Genomic DNA, 9214 nt, shown 5'->3' with positions numbered 1-9214 from the left:
CTATCAAGCGATAACATATAATACAAAAATAACGTATATATAATTTAAGAAATTTATAATAAGGTGTAGATTCAGCGAGTAGATGTTGCTTAAGAATTCCAAGAGTGGCTGACATTAAGTTACGATGTTAATTACAAAGCATTTCAACTTAAATAAATTAAATTGCAGAATATTTACGAGGTTGGAAGCTAAACACACACGGGACCTTTTAAGAAAATTTGAATATGAGATTACGTCGGTCGTTCTTTTAACTAACTTGTTCTCGTATACATGAATAACTATTTATATTTCGTTCTTGACTTTTTGAGACCTTTTAGCTAACTTATACTACTTGATAACCAATACATTGACATTGATACGTATCAATTTATCATCCTCGAAAGCAGCCGTTTGAAAGAAAAAAAAAATTTGAATGTCAGAATTTAATTAAGCATCGACGAGCAAGAGGCTAGTTGGGCAAGAACAAAAAAACACATGAAAATTCAAGGATTTTATAACCACTCTATCCAAGTTAATTTGCACCTACTCTCTTCTTATTCAAGTACCCAAAAAACGAAAACTACATAACATCACCAAACAAGGCATTTCTCGAACTGACTCTTCATGAAGATTTTATTATCATGAAACTTCTAAATAGGCCATGAGTGATGAGACTAAAAAAATAATCGCTCCAACGATCTCTTTTTTAGCTAACTTTAAAGACGAATTTTCTAGCCAATCCATTAAGTTGGTTGGAAATGTCAGAATCGACAATTTCACCAAACGCCGCTCCTTTAACCAAATCCCAGATCTTTTTTTAGCGAAGCCACATTCATCAAACACATGAAGAACTTATTCTGAACCATCCTTACACAAAGGACAAATAATAGATGGGACATCAACACCCTTAGGGGGTGTTTGGCCTAGCTTTTATTTTTTAGCTTATACTTTTATTGGATAGAAGCTTATAGCTTTTTTCAACCATTTGATAAGCTTCTTTTATGTGTTTGGATGAGCTTATATTTTATAAGTTGATAAGCTCTTTTCAAATGTTTGTGTTAACTTTTTTTATTTACCTTATATTGGGAAAATGACCAAAATGGACATTGTTACATATTATCATATAACTTATATTTTATATGTATCTACTTTATTTTTATGAGTTATACCATCATTTTTGGATTAATTTATATCGAGAATGACGCAAAATTTCTACAAAAATACATTAATATTTAATAAACATTCATCTTTGTTTGGCTAGATCTCCTGCAATCATATCTCTAACTGCACTCATGTATAAATCATCTATTCTACGTTGTGTACTCGTGTCTTCATCTATTTCATTAATGTCACTAGACTCTCGACTATCAATACCATTATTTGGAGTGTAAGATTCTTGTTGCACCTTGTTAAATCCTTCATCACATGTATCTTTTTTTCTAATATAATTATAAATTGTCATAGATGCTAGCACCATTTAACTCTTATTAATTATGCGTCAATAAGTTGTTAAATTGTTACAGTAATAAGTTGTCTCTTATTAATTATCCACCATTTGCCTCTTAGGCCATGGGGTATACTTTAACGCCTAACATAGATTAGGATGAAATGACACTTTAAATGTGTTTTTCACGGGTTAAAATGAACAATATTCATTAATTATGTATTAATTACTAATTGATTTGTTAAAAAGTAATATGAGTGAAATGGAGTTAAATGGATTAAACCATTTCCTTTGAGGGCAAATGGATAACTTAACACCCTTACACAAATAAGCTTCCTTAAATAAGCTTAAAAACCATCTTCCAACTAGCTTATATAAATTAGCTTATATAAGCTTATAAGCATAAGTTTAAAAAGCTAAAACAAACACCAAACTAAGTTTATTTTATAAAAAGAGCTAAAAAAGCTAAAAGCATGTTAAAAAAAAGCTAGGCCAAACACCCCTAAATGCACCCAATGAATATCAATAGGCTTGTTTTACTAATTAATATATCTGAATGTTCTAAATGTCAAAACATGTCTAACTAAAGTATGTGTAGTGGGGCGACAAGTTGATGGTTTTTAAACGACAACACTGCGCCCTGGGCGATTTTGGGGCGATTTCAGAGGGTGACATACTTTTGTCGTCGGTTGGATTAAAAAGAAAATTATTATTTTATTAAATGGACCAATAGCAAGCCCGGGGGGGGGGGGGGATTTTTGGGCTATAACAACACTAAATCCCTAAAATAAAAATCGCACATCTACTGACGCGGCGTCACGTGTCGAACCCCCTGTTAGATATTTTTAAAATTAAAAGTGCCGTAGTTGAAAATAATGTTATGTGACGACAATTGGTGTGCATATATATTCAGCAAAAATAGTGTCGCGCTTGTGTAGTACAAATTACTTTTAGGGTGTTTGGCGCACCCTCGGTTGACGGGTACCCCATTCAGGTTCTCTCGGTACCAATCTCGGATCTTCAAGTACCCCAATTAAATCGTGTTGGTCAATTCAACAATTTCGGTTTTGAGAACCCAAAGAGTGATAGAAATAGGAAAGAAAGAGGGGTCAATGTATGTTGATTGAATTAAATAAAAAAAAGTAACTCGCTATATTATCCATTTATATCTCCTTACACCCCTATTAAATCTCTACTATAAACCATTTAACAATGGTGTGCAATCTTAAAACTTATTTGTTTGATTTGAGGTGTCGATCCTTTATTAGTTCACTAGATTAGTTACCCGTGTATTATACGGGTTTAACAATTTAAATTAGGTAAGTAATAAAAAACTCAACATATATAAAATGTTTAATAAATATGCATATCCTTAAATTACATTTGAACCATAGATCATTTCAAACTTCTATAAATAGATGACATTATTAATTTTTTTCTTGTGGTCTATATCACCACGTCAGGTCACACATTTTAACAACTCAGATAAATTATACATACAATGAGATGTTATTTTGGGCTAGCATATAATCTAAATAGACTAACATATGTACCTCTTCAAACTTCATCACGATTTGATTCTTCTTTGACCTGTTAGTAGTTTAAAAGAAACCAAGATGTTAAAATATGATTTTTAGAAATTTGACCTCTATCAAATAAAAAATATAAGACAAAAATGTTGACTCTGAATCTAATCTGAAACCAAATTTTAAATTTCCAAAATTAGTCTTTTGATTTGTCACCAAAGTCATTACCCCAAATATTTGTCACCAAAGTCATGACCTGAAAGTTGAAACATACTTTGGCCCGTTAACTCTTTTTAGATAAAAATGCTTTTAACTTGTATCAAATTTTGACTCGATAACAATATTTTGTACTAAAACATGTTGTTCCTAAACTACCATTGCGGAGATTATAACCTAAAATCTATTTTTTTTCATATTGTCCAAAACCCTTGATTCAGTTTTAACTAATCTACTGTAAAAAATTGGCTATAACAAAATACTCTTTTACACTCATAAACTTATAAAATTATGATAATCATTCTTATTTTCTTAGCTACCTTGTTGTTTTTTCACACATCTTTTTTTTATTACTAAAAAGCTACTTATAATAGTAATAATAATGATATAAATAATATTAGTAACAATAATATTATTTTTATTTCATTGTTATTATTAGTATTTATTAGTTATTAGTATGTATTCAATATGAGTATTTATTATTTATATTTATTAGTGCACAAGTGTGATGCTAAACTGTCGCTATCTAGTAAAAAACAAGTAAATCAGTGTCCTAATCACCTAAGCAAGCTAGGGTAAGTAGGGTGTCGAACCATGAGGAATATGTGGTCAGTGTAATGCGAAACTGATTCCTAACATTATGAAGTAGTTCAATTAATAGTGCTGATCACACTAGCAAACAAATTAGGTTTTATAATAAACAAACAGGTAATCAAGTATTCAATCAATTAAAGAAGCAAATCACACCCGGGAATTCAAGTAAGCAAACTAACAGCAAACTCATGCACTTAACAGATTAATTATCTCGTGTCAACTACAAACTGACTAACTGGTTAAACCTTAGGCATCCACGATTGCTAACACACGGCACTAGTTATCAAACGGTCCCTGCCAGTGTGACTCAACTAAGGGCAAACGTATGCTTTCTCACAATTAACTAGTCAAAACAATGCTACGAGCAATTATTATAGCAACCGAAAAACTAATCGTTCTGATCGACAAAAACCTAAACCGACTAAATGTACGGACATACTAAACATCAATACTCATAGATTAACATGAAAACAATTACAATTAGTTGTTATAGTAAATGAGAAATAAACTGAAAGATTACAAACTATACATCCCGGGTATGACTCAAAGGATCTAGCTGCGTCTTGGCATCTCTCGGTCTTCGATTCAGATGATTTGGATCATATCTATGGCCTTGAGATGAACGGGAATGAAGGTTTTCTCCTATTTCTGCTCTAGAAACTCCTGGAACTGAATTATCTTGATTAGGGTCGTCAAAACATGTTTTAAACAAAAACCCTAACTTTCCCGTCGGTGGGAACCATCGCGCCTTCCTAGACTATCGCGCTACGCGATGGTCCAAGATAACTTCATATTTGGATTCCTCTTGTTGAGAAACCCAAAATTCATATATTATGGGTCCCGTAACTCATTTTCTAGCACAGGATATGCTCGTTTTACTTCCTGGTCGTTTTTTGTGAACCCATCTTGTTCAGTTTTAGCATCGGCTTTAGGTTTCTCATCCAAACTCTTCCCGAATCGTTCTAACACTTTCTAAGACTTCAATTTATGCTCCGGTCTTCCCAAGATATCATTCCATGCTCGTACAAGTCTCCAATTTAAGCGCGTTAAGTACCTGTAACCTGAAACACAATAAACACGTATGAAGTACCAAAGTTCCTAAACGAAACAAATAAAACGACTAAGTTAGCAAACTAAAATATGTACAAATAAACCGAATATCAATGTGGCAAAGTGGAGGATTAGAAAGCCTTATGAAGTGGCACATAGGATAGAGAGGTGTTAGGAGTTGCCATGTGGCATTAGGGGTTTTCTTTTATTACTTATAGGTTAGATCTCGTGTACTACACGGGGTGGTAAAAAAACAAAATTATATAAAGTATATCATACATAATTACATATATTTATAATTCATATCATAAAATTACAAATAACATATTTTTTGTCATGCTTCAATTCAAGGTGCAAAATTACGATAATGCCGCTTCTCATATTATCAGTTTATAGATTCATGGATGCTAGCATTCTCCTGAAGTAGATTTAGATTTTGCAGTACTAAAGCCGCATAACATATATATAAGTAAGGCTATTATGTGAGTGACTCATTTTTAGTAGAGTGCACACATAAAAAGAGATTTAATTCTTTATGTTATGCAAAATGTACATTACAAGTTTAATTCTTTATATTATGCAAAATTTACATTACAAGGCACATAATAAGATATTTTATAATATGTAGAGATTATTGTCACACATAAATTTGTAATTCTTTGCTTAACTTATTGATTTAACAAAATGATCTAACATTTGGTTTAAGTCATCAGCAGATTGAATTAGCCAAAAATTCTCATGAGAATCTTTTATGAAATAAGTTTCAACCCATATTAAGAGGTAAACGAAGTAAACGTGATTATTTAACAATGTCAAATTTACCATTGTTTAGCGTCTAATCAATGTTTTTAATATCATATTAGATTTTGGATTTAGAAGCACGCATAATAAGGTTTTGAAATGAGAGTTTATATGTAGATGTTAATTTTAATGTTAATATTAATTAATTAAATATGGAGAACCCAGAGGTTTACATTTTTAATTTGTAGTTAAATGACACATGGCAATTTGAGGTATTAGAAAATTGCCATATTAGATTGAAAGAAGCTAGAGAAGAACATGTCGCTGTAGATGGTTTTTGTTTATTAGTATAGTAAGATTTTATTCCTTTTTTCATCATTTTTCATACACCCATAATAAGTGTTAGTAACATGTCATTAGTTTATTATAGATTCTTAATATATGATTACTGCACACAAGCCAGAATATGAAGGTTATGGGTATGTTTGGCAAAACTAACTTGTGACTGTTAGCTGGAAGCTGGTGGCTGGTGGTTGTTAGCTGTAGCTTTTTAAATATATTTAGGTGTTTGGCAGAGTAACTGGAGCTTTTAATAAAACTAGTTGGGTGCCCGTGCGATGTGGCGGAGTGCGCTCACAACCTGACATCAACCGCATAATCATTGTCGGTACGTGATTCACTTGATAATTGTGACATTTGAGCCAAAACAAGGTATACCTCAGTACGTATTTACCGATTAAGCAAATAAACGCCTTTTGCGTAACAAACGAACGATTAATCGAACGGGTCGGGTTATGACCCAGATATCTCAGGGGGCATCTATAAGTGATATACGATCTATACAAGCTAAAATATTAGAAATATGGTCTTAGTTTGATAGCAAGCAAGTTAAACGAAAATATGCTCGTTTAACTACCCGCTATAGATTTAAACGCGAAAGATAGTTACAAACCAAGCATTGTATCATCCGATAAGCCGAAAAAGACTTACCAAACACTTATTTGAAATGTTTTAAGTGATCCGTGAAAATATTTTTGATTTTTACAAACATATAGTATGTTTTTATAATTTTACACAAAACTAGCCGAAAAACACTTGTTTTCGCGCTGTTTAACGCACCCGATAAGTTTTTCGCGCCAAAAACCGAACCCGAACTAAATTTGGACCGGGCTTTTCATATTTGGGCTTGAGAAACCAGATTAATGGGCCAAAACAGCCCAAAGGGGAGGCCCATGGACTTCCGATCGGACAGCCCACCCCCACCCCCCATTCTTTAATAAAACTTGTTTAGGAAGCTTGTTTATCCAATTTGGTTTGTAAAAATTGAAGTCCAAGCAGCAGCAAGCTGAAATTCCAGAAAACCTTCAAACCCTAAGGTAAAGAGCTTAAATAAGTAGCTTTTGAACTTGTTTAAACTTGTTTAATACCATAAAAACATGTCTTGGTTACTAAAAATCATTCCTAACCGTGTAAAAATCCTAAAAATGGTCCTTAAACATGTTTTGATCATACACATGGTAAGTAACCTGTTTTGATAGTTTTTTTTTGCCATAAACACGGATAAAAGGGTTGAAACGGCGTTTTTACGGTTCAAAAGTTTGTTTTTGTGCAGTAGCCGAAACCCTAAGTTAAGGGATGTTATGTTGATGAAATATTGCTTGGTTTGTGATACAGGACTTGTACCTAGCTTTCTTAGATGCACAAGAACCTGAAAACTTGATTAAAAGGTCGGAAACGAGCCAAACCCGCTAAAGTAATGCCGAAACACTCTCTTACGGGCTATTTAGGTTAAGGTTGTTATGTGCATATTTTTAGGAATTGAAATTTTTCAGGGACATCGGGACTAGGTCAATAAGTCCCTGTTCAAATTTGGTAATTTTTCGACCATCCGAGAATATTTGGCGAATTTATTACCAAATTGGTACGTTTATTTGGGAAAAATAGCTAAAATACTTCAAAAATTATGAAATTTTTCTGAGAACTCATATTTGATGTATTTTGATCACATATGAATTTTGGGATCATTTGGAGAAGTTTAAAGGTGTTTTGTTTATTTGCGTTCGTGTGAATTTTTACAGCCGAATTTGGGCCGAAAAGAATATTGCACGAGCTTTTTACATTCTGGAATTGATACAGGTTATTTTGGGACATGATTTGAGTATTCAGGAATTTTTGTGGAATTTTTGGAAATTTTTTGGGGTAAACGGACGATTTTCAGGCGAAATATAGCTGATAAAATGAATTTTTATAAATTAATAAATCAGTAAATAAATTCCAGAAATATTTTTATAAAAATCTACATATTTTAATTGATAAGTGGTTAAACTTTCATAATTTAATGATTAACGGTTAATTAATTATGCTAATCTGAATATTAAACAAATTCAGTTTTTATAACAACCGGCAAGTTCGCGACTAGTGAACCTGCGGGAAAATCAAAACACCAAGAGTGATCAAAAATCATATGTTTGGACTAATTAAGTGAAAATGAACTTTTCTATGAGAAACCTGGACAATCCGGGTGGATTGTGCGCGTTTCTTCTCAAATCAAACTGAATAAACGGAAACGGGCCCCGTGGCTAATCCGGGACCCCAGTGTGTGATCTTTCTTTATAACTTTATCATGTTATTAACCAATACATTTACCCAAGCTTATTTTCCCATAACTGCTTTCTGAACGCGTAAACGAGCCACTTGGCCCAGCTGGGAAAACGGGAGTCTGAGCCAAGTTCGGTTTTAAGTATTAGACATTGAACAACATCACAACCTAAGCCTATTGCCACTTTTTGGGCGTTCCAGCTACACCCAGATTAGTTATACAGCCCAGTTTAGTATTGAGATTATAATAATATTAAAATATTAATATTATTATAATATTGATTATAGGAACTACTAATCGCGGACCGAACAAACCACGAGCTGATACGGTACTGAATATCTACTAAACCGTGAATTTCGTGACCCCACTTTTAAACTGTTTTACGAACTTTTGGGGTGAAAAGCATGTTTGCTTATATCTATATACTTATCTGAAACATGTGATGATGTGAATTATCTAAGTGCTAACACACGAAAGTCCCCACGATCACAGTGATTAACTTCGAGCCGGTGGCTTGTGAATAGTACTATTGGTTTGACAAACCCAAACGGAATCAGCCTGGTGCCGTGTCACATAGCGCCGTTTGCACATGACCATAATTATACAAACAGGCTATGTAGTGTTAGACATAGCTACCGGGGCATGTTGTGGGCGGAAAGGGAGCCACAGTGGTTGATTGAGCGTGGGAAATGGATGCACGCAGCACATACAGTCAAGGCTTCACTGTAGCTTAGCATAATTACATCATTTACATACATACATACTTATTTCATGATTACAAGTGTTAACTTGTGAATACTCATTACTGTTTTCTTGAAACTCGTGAAACTCACCAACTCTAGTAGTTGACCCGTTTTAAACTTCTTTTCAGGTGTACCTAAATCGGAGTAATTTGGTGAACTGTTACTTGTCTGAAGTGTGTGGTCGATGCTATGTGAATAGAAGCAAGGGTGTTAGTAGTAAGAACGTTTAGTTAACGAATTAGTTTTGTTTGTACCACCTAGACTGTAAAACAATGATAGAACAAAGAAATGTAATATATTATAAATTAGTTTGTAATGTTTC

The sequence above is a fragment of the Bidens hawaiensis genome, unplaced genomic scaffold (genome assembly GCF_021521415.1).
Source record: "Bidens hawaiensis isolate Kalapana, Puna unplaced genomic scaffold, B.hawaiensis_p1.1 tig00002306_1, whole genome shotgun sequence".
Taxonomy (NCBI): Eukaryota; Viridiplantae; Streptophyta; class Magnoliopsida; order Asterales; family Asteraceae; genus Bidens; species Bidens hawaiensis.
The sequence above is the reverse complement of the archived record's forward strand: the minus strand, read 5'-3'. Positions refer to the sequence as shown.